This window comes from Schistocerca nitens, chromosome 1 (genome assembly GCF_023898315.1).
Source record: "Schistocerca nitens isolate TAMUIC-IGC-003100 chromosome 1, iqSchNite1.1, whole genome shotgun sequence".
Taxonomy (NCBI): domain Eukaryota; kingdom Metazoa; phylum Arthropoda; class Insecta; order Orthoptera; family Acrididae; genus Schistocerca; species Schistocerca nitens.
Genome location: NC_064614.1, coordinates 794,190,232 through 794,204,796, shown reverse-complemented (window position 1 = coordinate 794,204,796; position 14,565 = coordinate 794,190,232). Strand labels below are relative to the sequence as shown.

The window sequence follows — 14,565 nt, the reverse complement described above, 5'->3', positions numbered from 1 at the left end:
TTATCGAAAGTAAAGTTCACAGTATCTTTTCAAGAAATACACGTGGAAACCATGGTAGCCATAGTACAGCGGCCGACGCCGCTGCATGCAGACGAACACAGACAGTAAAGGCAAAGCGGAGGCGCTACGACTCACTCGGCAGACACAATAACACTAACGAGGAAAACACACAAGCGACGCTGTGGCAAAGTAAAATAAACAAGAACCTTCCCGATCGACGTTCGAAGCGGAACTGATCGAAAACTAGTTAATGGTGCAAAAATCGTATCAAATTAAAAAAGCGACTGGTTGCAAATTTTATTTAAGTAAAAAATAGTTAAAATGGCTCTGAGCACTATGGGACTTAACTTCTGAGGTATCAGTCCCCTAGAACTTAGAACTACTTAAACTTAACTAACCCTAAAGACATCACACACATCCATGCCCGAGGCAATATTCGAACCTGCGACCGTAGCGGTCGCGCGGTTCCAGACTGAAGCGCCTAGAACCGCCCGGCCACACCGGCCGGCACCTAAGTAAACCGCCAATTTAAAATCTCATCTGTAGTTCGTCATCCTCAATTAGTTCACATGGCTCTGAACACTATGGGACTTAACATCTGAGGTCATTAGTTCCCTAGAACTTAGAACTACTTAAACCGAACTAACCTAAGGACATCACCACATCCATGCCCGAGGCAGGATTCGAACCTGCGACCATCCTCAATTAATATAATGTTTTATCCGTTTTGTCTCTTGGCGGACGGGATAACTGTAAGTATATAAGCGCAAGCTTCATTATGTAACTACCAAAATTTCGGATAAAATCGCAGGCAACTACATTAGACTAATTATACCACGTTGTACGTTAAATGCTATATTAGTCGAAACGCCGGTAGTTTTATCTTTCATGACGTGGTCACACTCAGAAGAACATTGTTGAAGTCTTTGGGAATGATTTACCGTGGGTATATTTTTATAGCGTTAACAGGACTCAAGAATATTCGCGGCTGCCTTACAGAACGAAGGGAAGGAAAAAAGTGGGGCTCGTCCGGGATTTGAACCCGGGACCTCTCGCACCCTAAGCGAGAATCATACCCCTAGACCAACGAGCCAGCTGAGGGAGTGTTATTCTCAGAGGAGAAAGTATGTAAGTGCCAAGCGCCGCCACAGAGTCATGGTGGGGGGGGGGGGGGGGGGGGGAGGGGGCGTTGCCACGCGACGAGATGTGCCACTTCTCCGCCAGTCGCGTCCTTGAATGCCTCACGATCTCCGCGTGTCTACCGCTTGACATTCAGCCAACATCCAAGATGTTACGAGAGGTCGTACTTAAAGTGGAATAGGTAGGTCGCCGGGACATCGCCAATTTTGGCTGCTTATAAAATGCTACACAATTCGATAATTGTAATCTTTGCATCTTCATGGCGCGCAGGTAGCGGAGGATTTTTTTTCTCTATCTTTGTTTGTTTCTCCTCCACAAGACAAACTGTCTACAGTTATACCGTGACCAACAGGAGGCTTCACATTAACCTTCCTCTACTAACTTTTTTTTCTAGAAGGTTGTCAGAAAAATCGTTTTAAAAGCCATCTGTGGATAAAAATTCTACGCCAACGTCGCAAATTATCTTTTCTGATTACTGGTTTCGGGTCATTACCGAGCCATATTCAGATCATTCTAAAACGTTGTTCAGTGTGTGACACACATTATATATCATCGTATTTTTACGTAAAAGAATCGTAAAGTTAAAATCTTAGTTCGTTATGTAAACTGACAACGTTAGTTACTAATCAAATGTTGATACAGTGCCCATTTTGCCACACATATGTACAGACGATAGACAGCAATGATAGTTGTTGCATTGCCCATGAGTGGCTGTAAAGAAGATATCATTTCTAAAATTGATATCTGTAACAAGGAAGTGTCTGCGTGACAGCTGAGTTGCCTGATTAGAAGCTAGCTCGGTAATGAGCGGAATCCAGTAATCAGTAAAGAAAACTTCCGATCTTGGCGTAGGAGTTTTGTCCGCGCATGTTTTAAATCAACTGATCGCATATCTCCCGCCATCGAAAATATCAAAGAAGGTGTTCTAAGTATTACACTTCGAAAGAGAGGAAGATACTGGAAATGGTTAACGTGCCGTTGACGACAAGTTCTTTAGAGACGGAGCACAATCTCGTATATGGAAAAGAAAGAAAGAAACCACTTTGGCATTGGACTTCAGAAATTTAGAGAAACAACGGGAAACATAAATGTATTTGGCCACAGCAGGATCTGAAGATCGCTGTCCTAGGGCTTAATTTCGGCCGGAACGCTCCTAAACAGCGTTCCGACACATCCCTGCGAATTATTTTTATTTTATTTCTTTTTTTTTTTTTTTTTTTTTTTTTTTTTAGCCAAGTCCCACAAGTCGGCACCGGATATTTAAAATAGCACTCATGTATTAAATCGCAACGTAACTATGAAAGTTGAACTTCATTCCTCAGTCGTGATCGGTACATATAGGTAACCTTCGTGTGGATTGTCCTTTGTTTCAGACTGCCACCAAACTCTGTGATATACAGTAATAACCACGATAAGTTTAACTTCGTTCATGTCGTAGAAACGTTCGTGTTCAAATTTGTTGGTTATTTGTTGTAATAAATATGAACTTGAACCATTCCGTTCGTAAGACAACTCAATGAGCAGAAGGCAAATGACACTTAAAATATTTAGTAAACATCTAACACCGTGTCACGTGTCACATCGTGCTTTGTTTTTCCTAGCTCTTCGGGAAGTCGGAATTGTACGTGACGCCGGTGGACCAGGAATGTCTTCTCTGTACTGCCTCGTGATGGCTGGGTGTTGTGTGCTGTCCTTAGGTTAGTTAGGTTTAAGTAGTTCTAAGTTCTAGGGGACTTATGACCACAGCAGTTGAGTCCCATAGTGCTCAGAGCCATTTGAACCATCTTCTCTGTCATGCATCAACAAATGCTTTATTAGGCAACTACAATACAACTGTCTGAACGTTGCGGCTGACAGCAGTTGAAAAGGTGGCGTCATGGCCACGATGACTTCCGATCCGTGCCAATGCTTCCTAGATGGTGTTACTTGTGGCAATATGTGTCGAGCAGAACTAGGGCGCAAAGTGACAATGCTACGGGGACTTATGATAGCACCTGTCGTTTGTATTAAATCTCGTGGTTTTAATGTTCTGATTATAAGAAATTACGTTTGAAAAATCTGAATTTCAGAACAGCATTTTGTAAAAGAACGATTTCTCAAAAAAAAAAAAAAAAAAGGTTCAAATGGCTCTGAGCACTATGGGACTCAACTGCTGTGGTCATCAGTCCCCTAGAACTTAGAACTACTTAAACCTAGCTAACCTAAGGACATCACACATCCATGCCCGAGGCAGGATTCGAACCTGCGACCGTAGCAGTCGCACGGTTCCGGACTGCGCGCCTGGAACCGCGGCCGACGAACGATTTCTCATTTTAAGATTTATCACAAGTTTTCAAAAATCGACACTTGTTATTTTTATGGCTTGGAGGGTGAGGGGAAGGGATTGTATGACTGAAGAGATTCGTTTCGGCATCTAAGATTTTAGAATTAGAGGAATGTGCTGCCCGTTCGAAAGCAATTCCGTGCATGCGCTTCCTTCTTCAGAGCAAGGTCACTACAGCTTGGAAAAGTCGGGACACATCTTAGAATTGTCCATCGACAAATGAACTTTCTTATTTGTTTACATATAGTTGGTTAGAACTGTTACATAATTTTTACGATTGAAATTCTCAACATTTTATCCTTTCGAGTCCTATGAGACTTCTTCAACTCCACGGGTGCATTATGTACATCCGCATCTACTGCACACTCCATCAGCCAAATCATTATGTGTGGTGGAAGGCATTTCACTCGGTAAGGTAAGGGCCCTAATTCCACAGCTGCTCCTGATTTAGTCCCCCTAACAATTTCCGATTTCCACAGTTCGTAACTAATGTTCAATTGCGTGCTCATGCGTGACCTCCTTTGATTGTCTTGTTGAGAGAGAGTATTGTGTGAAGGAGGTTTGGCTTCCGTGGAGCGGGTGAATTTACTTTTTACGCCGAGTTATCCCAGCATTGGATTTGACAGCCTCCTCTTCGTGGTGTGAACATTAATTGGGTTCAAATACTGAGCTTTATCAGCTGTGTTGTTGTTGTGGCGTGTAATCGCTAGAGGCAAGGAAAGAAGGCAGGAAGGAAGGAAGATTGACTTTAACATCTCGTCGACATCGAGGTCATTAGAGACGGACTGCAATCCCGGATTGTGTCCGGGGTGGGTAGGAAATCGGCTGTGCTCTTTCAAAGGAGACATCCCAGCATTTGCCTGCATCGATTCAGGGAAAGCACGAGAAACCCAAATCCGGATGGCCAGACGCGGGTTTGAACCGTCGTCCTCCCGAATGCATGTCTAGCGGCTATAATCAAAAGTTTGGCGTATGTTACTGTTCCGGCCATTGTAGCAAAGCTAGTGGTTCGTAATTTCCTCCCTCTTGCAGTATTTGATTTCGCCCCTGGGACGAAATTTGGAACCGTTACAGAAATTTCATTTTATTTCATATTTATAAAAGTTATTTTAGTTTCTTTTCTTTCAGATTGGAAAAAGCTATCAGTGAAATGGATTTGTAGCATGAATTGCTTGTCTTTGTATAACAACACGAAATATTTATCTATTCAGAAATACAAACTGATATGTGACACATGTTTAGAAGGCTGAAAATAACTTGAAAGCATTGTCCATTCATGGCCTTAAGGTGATGTATAATAGTTAAAATGTTCGGCAATGTTATACTGGAAAAATAGATTTAAATTTACTCTGATTCTGAGAATTTTTATCAGGGATGAAATTACGCACAATTTTGTCGTATTTCTGCTTTTGCAGTGTTAACATTTATGTCAAATACTGATTACAGTTCGTCATAACTTTAATTGTAATTTGCCTAGAGGTCGAGAATAAATTTGGTGAAATATATACTAATTTTTAGCCTTCCTCAATAATTTTTCAGAAATTATAAAGATCGTAAAATACTGAGGCGATGAAATTTGGGCCTCCTACCCTCCCATACAACACCCCCCCCCCCCCCCCCCCCCATGAACCATGGATTTTGCCGTTGGTGGGGAGGCTTGCGAGCCTCAGCTATACAGATAGCCGTACCGTGGTTTCAACCACAACGGAGGGGTATCTGTTGAGAGGCCAGACAAACGTGTGGTTCCTGAAGAGGGGCAGCAGCCTTTTCAGTAGTTGCAGCGGCAGCAGTCTGGATGATTGACTGATCTGGCCTTGTAACACTAACCAAAACGGCCTTGCTGTGCTGGTACTGCGAACGGGTGAAAGCAAGAGGAAACTACAGCCGTGATTTTTCCCGAGGGCATGCAGCTTTCCTGTATGGGTAAATGATGATGGCGTCCTATTGGGTAAAATATTCCAGAGGTAAAATAGTCCCCCATTCGGATCTCAGGGCGGGGACTACTCAGAGCACATTGTTATCAGGAGAAAGAAAACTGGCGTTCTATTGGTCGGAGCGTAGAATATCAGATCTCTTAATCGGGCAGGTAGGTTAGAAAATTTAAAAAGGGAAATGGGTAGGTTAAAGTTAGATATAGTGGGAATTAGTGAAGTTCGGTGGCAGAAGGAACAAGACTTCTGGTCAGGTGACTACAGGGTTATAAATACAAAATCAAATAGAGGTAATGCAGGAGTAGGTTTAATAATGAATAGGAAAATAAGAATGCGGGTAAGCTACTACAAACAGCATAGTGAACGCATTATTGTGGCCAAGATAGACACGAAGCAGACGCCTACCATAGTAGTACAAGTATATATGCCAACTAGCTCCTCAGATGACGAAGAAATTGTAATTAGGCTGTTTAGGTTTTTATGTTGGTAACATCACCTAGCGCTCTGTATGAAAATCACTGGCTGTGCTGTGTGCAGTCTGTGGCTGGTGGGCATTGTTGAAATAGTCGCTATTGTAGTGTTGGGCAGATGGCTGTTAACAGCGCGTAGCGTTGCGCAGTTTGAGGTGAGCCGCCATGAAATGGTTCAAATGGCTCTGAGCACTATGGGACTTAACATCTATGGTCATCAGTCCCCTAGAACTTAGAACTACTTAAACCTAACTAACCTAAGGACATCACACAACACCCAGTCATCACGAGGCAGAGAAAATCCCTGACCCCGCCGGGAATCTAACCCGGGAACCCGGGCGCGGGAAGCGAGAACGCTACCGCACGACCACGAGCTTCGGACGAGCCGCCATCAGTGGTGGATGTGGGGAGAGAGATGGCGGAGTTTTGAGAGCGGATGATCTGGACGTGTGTCCATCAGAGACAGTAAATTTGTAAGACTGGATGTCATGAACTGATGTATATATTATGACTTTTGAACACTATTGAGGTAAATACATTCTTTGTGCTTTATCGTATGTCGACCCTTAGCCGAGGATACCTCACTGAAATCTTCTGATTTTTTCTTGTGGTTTGTGTTATTAATGTAGCTATTGTTTATTGCTAGCGCCTAATTATAGAGAGAATTTCCTTTGTAGTTGTAGTTTTTCATTGTTGTACAGTGAAACAGTTGTGGCATGCATGTAGATTTGCACCAAGTATTTCGCAGCTGCACTAGCAATTAACGAGGTATTATTTTCAATGCTATGTTAATGTGTTTTCTTATCTTTTCTCTTCAAATTGTGCTTTTCTTGTTATCGTGTGAAATACGTGATAATTATGGCGTGTGAAAAACGTAACACTAGGCTCCAAAGTAAATTGAGAAATGATAGTGACGACGAGCGTAGCTTATCAGCACCACCGTGTAATTAAATAACAGACATTCAAAGTAGTAATTTGGTAATTGTGCATAGGGAAATGGAGCAGGCTGCAAATAATGGTGTAGACAGTGAAACAATTAGTGAACAGGGAAGCATTATCGATCGATCGGTCGGCAACAGCTCGCCTCAGGAATCCGAAATGACAGGACACAATCTTGCAAATACTGTAGATTCAGGTTTTGCGTCCTCAACGTCTTCTCAGATAAGTCAAGACACATTTTCTGCTTTTCAAAATGCGAATATTGCCGGTTCAAATGCACTACCGAATAGCACTGAGGAACATGTATCAGACACCAGTGCATTGTTATTACAGTTAATGCAACAAATGGGACAAACGCTACAAAAGCTAGACACAACACCTGAACAAAATCAGAAACAAATGGGACAAAATCTTTAAAAGTTAGACACAATGGAACAACACCAGAGACAAACACAGCAACAGCTTCAAAAGTTAGACACCACGCCTGAACAAACACGTGACAGTTTAACTGCTGAGTTACTTAAAGTCGAATCGAAATGTCAAAAAGTCTGTAATGACGTAAAAACACAAATTTGTGAGCATTTCCAACCTATTTTTTCGCATCATGAAAATGTATTACAGAATCACGAAGAAGCCATAAAGGAACTGCAAACTATTGTTCATGAAAATCACACCTTGCAAGCTAAAATTGACTCGGTAGCATCTATCGATTCGGTTACGCAACTTGCAATAACTGAGGAAAACTTAAAGGACACAGTAGATACGATTTCAACACAAATGGACACTCTGAAACTTTTTTCAGAAAAACACACTGATGAAATAAGTTCACTATCGGAGAAAGTGGCTTAACTTTGGGAGCAGTTCACTAACTTCTCTACAAAGGTGGATGATGATCTGAATGACACAAGACCTGTAGCCTTCACTGACGCAGAAGAGTATGAACAAATTAAGAAATTCAAACAAAATCAGAATCAAATTAATACGCAACACAAAAGAGAAATCCGGGAAGTACAAGATCAGTTGGCACAAGTAACACAAGAATTACATATTTCAGAGGACACTCGCGCTCCAACACGGGAAGAGGGACTTAGAAATACGGAAAAGCCACAAAATAATAACACAGGGCATTTCGGAAATTATGAAAGAAATTGGCAAGGTGCACCGAATTTTGAGATGGAACCGCCGACACGACGTAACAATGACCGATATGCGACTCGCCGACACGATATTTTGACTATAAGCTGTTCATTACTACACGTAAATTCAAAACATTTAAGAATTCTGGCAACGATATTCATCCACAAGTGTGGCTCCATCAATTCTCTCATTGTTTTCCTCCCAACTGGTCATTAGAGCACAGATTAGAATTTATGTGTGGCTGCTTAGAGAATGAACCAGCTGTAAGAATGCGATCGGTCATTCACGTTGTCACAGTGAAGGAGAATTTTATCATGCCCTCCTCTCAGCATATTGGTCTCAAACTACACAAAACCGGGTAAAACATAGCATCATAATGATGAAACATTTCGAACAATCTGAATTTTCCAGTCTTATTATTTTGAAGACATGTTGCACAAGAATCAATACCTGTCAAACCCATACAGCCCCTCAGAACTCATCCGCATTTGCTTAATCAAATTGCCTGAACATTTACGACCCATTATTTTGGCAGAACGTTGCAAAGACTACATTGAAGCTTTTCAGGGACTCTTACAAGAATTGGAAATTGACACTGACAATCGTGGGACGCGAAAACAGGAACACAACAATTACAGGTCACATCCGTCACAATACCGCGCTGACAGAAATAATAAATGGACACGACAAGGCTATTCTTAGAACGCAAATCGTTACCCAAACAGACACCACCCACAAGACAACTGTTGGCAGACTAGTAATAATTACAGGGAAAGATCACCTCTCCTCAGTAATGACTATCACAGAGACAATCAGAGAAACAGACAGTATGGGAACCAAAATAATTATTATCAAGAGAGACAGAATAACTTCATACGCAACGGTCCACCACGCAGTTACGATTCCGGGAGAAATTCTCCACCACATGACCGACAAAAAAGAAACTATGTAAACTACCGACAAAACGACAGACCTGAATTTCATAAAAACTGGGGGATTCAAACAGGTCAGGGCCCTCTCGTCAAGATGAATTTGTAGAAGTTAGATCTCCAAATCCCAATAACGATGTGCGCCAACAAAGAGACAGTAGGCAATGACTTACACCGCTGGCAGCCACAACACGTACTTCTGAATCTGACGACGCAGCTGCCGTAGCTAGTAATTACGTAAAAATGGAAGACATTAGGGACATCTTACTCCAGGAACACGACGTAAAACAGAACAACATTGCATATCCTGTAATTCATATTACAGTAAATGATGCAAAATTTACGGCAGTACTTGACTCTGGCAGTCCCATTTCAGTAATTAATGAAACAGATTTTAGCAAATGCAACAAATCGAACGATTGCCCCACACTTCCTTTACGTAAGATTAAATTACAAGATGCCATTTTTGGAAAAAGTGTAGATGTACGCCAACAAACCAACTTAGAATTCTTTTGTCAAAGCCACAGCTTCTCTATGAACTTTCTTATTGTTCCGTTACTGTCGACGGAAACTATATTAGGAGTAGACTTTTTGAATGAATACAAAGCAAAGTTAAACTTTCACGATGCTGAAATAAATTTAGAGAAAGAAGGTAAGTCAATAGCTTTGAAATTTGAAGATTGGCTCTCAAACCATGACGAAATTAATCGGCTTTACCTCCTGTTATACAACAGCTTGGAATTTTCGACGGAACTTGACACTAACAATCACTCTGCAAGTATTGAGAGGGATGATATCGACGGTGTATTTGATACTAATGAGTTAATTCAGAATAAAATTCAAACAATTGAGAATTGTAATGACACTGATAGGCAGGAGCTTTTTGAGATTTTACAAGCACATTCCACAGTTTTTACTCACAAAACAGGAACAATCAAGGGATTTCAATACCAATTTCGTGTTCGTGAGCATACTAAATTTTGTGTTAGACCATACGTAATTCCAGCACATTAGAGGGACCGTGTTAGAACAGAAATACAATATGTGCTTGACGAGGGCATTATTGAGCCTGCAGTAAGCTCATACAACAATCCATTACATGTTGTTGAGAAGAAAAATGGATCGATCAGGCTTGTCTTAGATTCGAGACAAATCAATACTATCATCATTCCTGAAGCAGACAGGCCGCAAACGATGGAAGAACTTCTTCAAAATTTTAATGGTGTAAAAGCGTTGTCTTCCATTGATCTCAGATCCAGCTTCTATCAGATAGAACTTCATCCAGAATGTAGAAAGTACACAGTTCTTCTTTGTTTCGGCTTTTGTTATCAATTTCGGAAACTTCCTTTTGGTTTGAACATTTCTTCGGCAGCATTCATTCGTGGACTAAATTCCATATTACCTGAGTTCTTAAAACGTCACATCACCTTATATGTGGATGATATTCTAATAGCAGAAGCCTCATGGGAACAACATAATCGCATCCTCATCAGTTTGTTACGTATTTTTGCAGAATCTGGAATTACAGTTAACTTGGAAAAGTCTGAATTTGGTAGGTCAAAGGTGAGGTTTTTGGGACATATTATTTCTTCTGTAGGCATTCAGCCGGATCCTGAAAAGGTAGAAGCAATCAGAGCCATTCCAGTTCCATCCACAAAAAAACAAGTCCGCAGTTTCCTAGGTCTCGTAAATTTTTGCCGTCGTTTTCTGAATGTACAAATTCTAGTTACACCAAGACTTTGTTCTCTCACGGGAAAAAATACTATTTGGAACTGGGAAGAACAGGCACAGTTGGAATTCAATTCTTTGAAAGAATCGCTACTTAACGCGCCAATATTAGCTCATCCAGATCTGTCACAGATTTCTGCCTTAGCACGGATTCTTCTAAAGTCGGTCTTGGTGCCTATTTATTTCAAGAAGCCATAGAAAATGACGTTACTGTTCAGAAAACCATTGCTTTTGGTAGCCGAGTGCTAACAAAATCTGAAAATAAATTATTCCGCTACTGAAGTAGAAGCTTTAGCAATCGTTTGGGCATTTAACAAATTCCGTTTCTTTCTTTCTGGTAAGCACGTAAAAGTATACAGTGATCATCGTGCATTACAATTTCTTATGTCTTCAAAATTAAATCATGACAGGTTAAAACGTTGGGCATTGTTTCTGCAAGAATTCCACTTCACAATAGTCTACATTCCCGGCAAGGAGAACATCGTTGCGGACGCACTGTCACGCGCACCGGCTGGGCTTGAGAAAAGTAACACAGAAGGCAACCTCGAGAAAAATTTCAGTATTCTTTACATTCAGAAAGTCGCTTTTGAAAACTTCATCACCACATATTTAAAGGACATTGCTCATGAACAAGATAAAGATCCAATTTGGAAAGACAATAAAAGTAAATGGCATGAAAAGACACACACACAGATTCGGCATTATTATCTGGTTAGAAACAACATACTCTTCAAACGCTGCACTGTTGATGGCAAGCTATGGATACTTTGCATTCCTGACGATTTTGTTAATAAGCTCATTTGGTACATTGATTTCAGCTATGCACATTTTGGTCCAAGAAAATGTTATCATATTCTTCGGACGACTTGTTATTTTAACAATATGGAAAAGAGAATTCGAAGAGTCTTGTCTATTTGTAAAGTTCGTCAAAAGGTTAAACCATCTACTATCTCACATCGTGCTCCGTTGTTTCCTATCATGCCTTCTAAATTAAAAGAATTTGCTGCTGTTGATCTCTTGGGACCCCTTGTCACAACATCGAATGGATTTTCGTACTTTCTAGTCGTTGTTGAACTTACTTCAAAATTTGTTTCTTTCACTCCGTTACGTAAAGCCACTGGACGGTCTGTATCAAACGCCTTTGTTAAAAATTTCTTACGTGAAGTTGGACACGTTAGAAAAGTCATTTCAGATAACGGACCGCAATTCAGATCTGATGTTTGGTCACGCATGCTTCGGAATCATAAAATCAAACCTGTTTTAATTTAATTGTACTCACCACATTGTAACCCCTCCGAACGGATTATGAAAGAAATCAATAAGCTTTGCAGACTTTATTGTCACAGAAAGCATCAGCATTGGGACAGATATTTACACTTATTTCAAAACGTGCTGAATGAAATGCCTCATGGCTCCATTGCTTTACCACCTATTCTTGTACTGAAGAATGAAGAACCCCCAAACAGAATCAGAGAGCTTGTACCTTTTCCGAATACACGTAAACTTCGACACAAAGACATAATTAATTTAGCTATTAAAAATATAAATTCTGCTGCAGACAAAAGGAGAAAAGTACACGGTAAAGCAATGGCAACGAAACTATATATTGGTCAGAAAGTTCTCATTAAAGCTCATTCATTGTCACATAAGAAGAAACACTTGAGTCACAAATTCATTCTGGTTTACAATGGACCTTACAGAATCCGACCTATACATCATGATAATTGCGTTGAAGTTGAAACTCTGCGTACTAGGAAGAGTAAAGGTTTACACCACATTTCACATGTATAACCGTTTATTGAGAGATAATCTGCTTTTTAACTTAGTGTTTGCTATAAAATTTTTCACTTCACGTTACTATTACTCTTTGTCACACTTAGATACTGTTAACATGCAACTATGTTTTAAAATTAACTATCCAGTCAAGAACCTAGGGAATATATTTAGACAGTAATTACAAATGCATTGTTATAGTGAACAGAGGACACAGTGTTTTGTGTGTGAACATTCTTGCTTGTTAGTTGCACGATTACGTAACGACTATAAGGCTTACATACTTAGAACATATACTGGTACTGCTAATGAGATTTTAATGCAACATTTTGATTTACTTGAAAATACATTCTGGATTTAAAGTACTTTCTGAGAGATACTAGATGACACAGTGGTTAGTTATTTGACAGCTACACGATTGTATCACACTACTAATGTGTGACACAGTTTACATTCCTGCTTTTGCGGTGTATCTGTTTTATATCTGCACAGTTTTTCTGAACTCTTCTGGAAAGTGAAACATGTTTTAGTAGTAACTTTGTGGTATAGCCACAATGAGACAGCCTTTTCCGTAGCACAACAATACGTTACAGTACAGTACTTACTTCATCACGGCAATAAGCGTAATAACTGCGATAACTATACGCAAAGCATTTCGCTTTTGTTTATGATGAGGTGAGTACATTGACTTCAGCAGAACTTTGCTTACAGAGGAGGGTAACTACGACACTTCCACAGAATTATCTTACAGCAAGACGCACATTTAGTGCTATAGGACACGCATTTGAGTGATTAATTTTGTACTTAAAACATTTATTTATAAAGATTTTTGAATTACAAAGAAAGTTCTCCGTGATACATTCCATTCCATTGCTGTAATCTGTAACACCTGATGGTATAATTACATTAATCCTCAGGGGGTACATGCCTACTTTGTGTACCATGTGTTTGGCAAGCACAAGGAGCTGTAGCTAATATGGTATTTGCTTATACAACTTTACAAATGGTTCAAATGGCTCTGAGCACTATGGGACTTAACATCTGTGGTCATCAGTCCCCTAGAACTTAGAACTACTTAAACCTAACTAACCTAAGGACATCACACACATCCATGCCCGAGGCAGGATTCGAACCTGCGACCGTAGCAGCCGCACAGCTCCGGACTGAGCGCCTAGAACCACTAGACCACCACGGCCGGCCTACAACTTTACACATTGGTACCATATTTCTCTAACACATAATTACACAGCTATCTGATCATTTAACTGAGCGAGACAAACATTTTTTTTACCACATCAGTGACAGATGTTTGCTTAATTACACAATTGGATAACTTCACACTTACGAAATTGTATTTTGTCTGTACTTTGTGAACTGTTCATATTTTTTCGGAACCACTGTGATACTATGAGAGCTTTGAATGATGTATTCGGTATGGGATCATGGTTTTTAAAGTACGTTTTAGGTAGATGACGCTATTTAAATGAGCAGAGAACTTTTTTTAGATTTTGAAATTATTGCAGAAAGCTACGACGTTTTTGAGGTTTGACTAAGGTGTTATGATGTTATTATTACGATGACAATGTGTAATATGCTGTTGAGGTATGTTTATGATCAATAAGCTGATGCTATATGAGGAATTTGATTACGCTACGTATTTATTATGATGAAATATTGAAGAACTGTCAACGAATATGTGTATGTGTAATAAGGCAGGGAATTATGAGTAGTGGTTATGGACTCTGACTTGTGAAAAAGGTTGTTGGAAACCAAGAATCATACTTTAAGTGTTATGAAATGTGTGTAAATGTGTGAATGTATCACAATGCCGGCGAAAATTTTTTTGACACTGTTATATTTATAGGATTTTGTTTCTACACATTTGTAAAGCAAATTCTTGACTTGTGAAATTTTTTATATAGACTGTCACTGCTGTCGTAAATATTTCGGTAAGAAAGTTAAGTGACCTTCACGTAATGTGTCGTGGGCGCCCAGCTGTGCCACCTGCCTGGAGAAAAAGCCATTAGGTGGAGAAAAAAAAGGGAGACCATTAACCTTGATATTGGCATTCCTTTGTAGAAAGCATCGCAAATACGACACTTTCTGATATTTACTGAAATGACTAATGAAACGATGAGAAACATTTCACGGCTATTGTCTTGCTAGTTGAGAGATTTTTTATTTCCTTACGAAAT

The 14,565-nt window shown here is 40.1% G+C and overlaps 1 non-coding gene across 1 annotated transcript; it reads right to left on the bottom strand.

The window, feature by feature from the left end:
- Positions 1-1,021: 1,021 nt before the first annotated feature.
- Trnap-agg (transfer RNA proline (anticodon AGG)) lies at positions 1,022-1,093 on the bottom strand. Its single transcript has one exon. It is a non-coding gene; the product is annotated as a tRNA-Pro (tRNA).
- Positions 1,094-14,565: the final 13,472 nt, after the last annotated feature.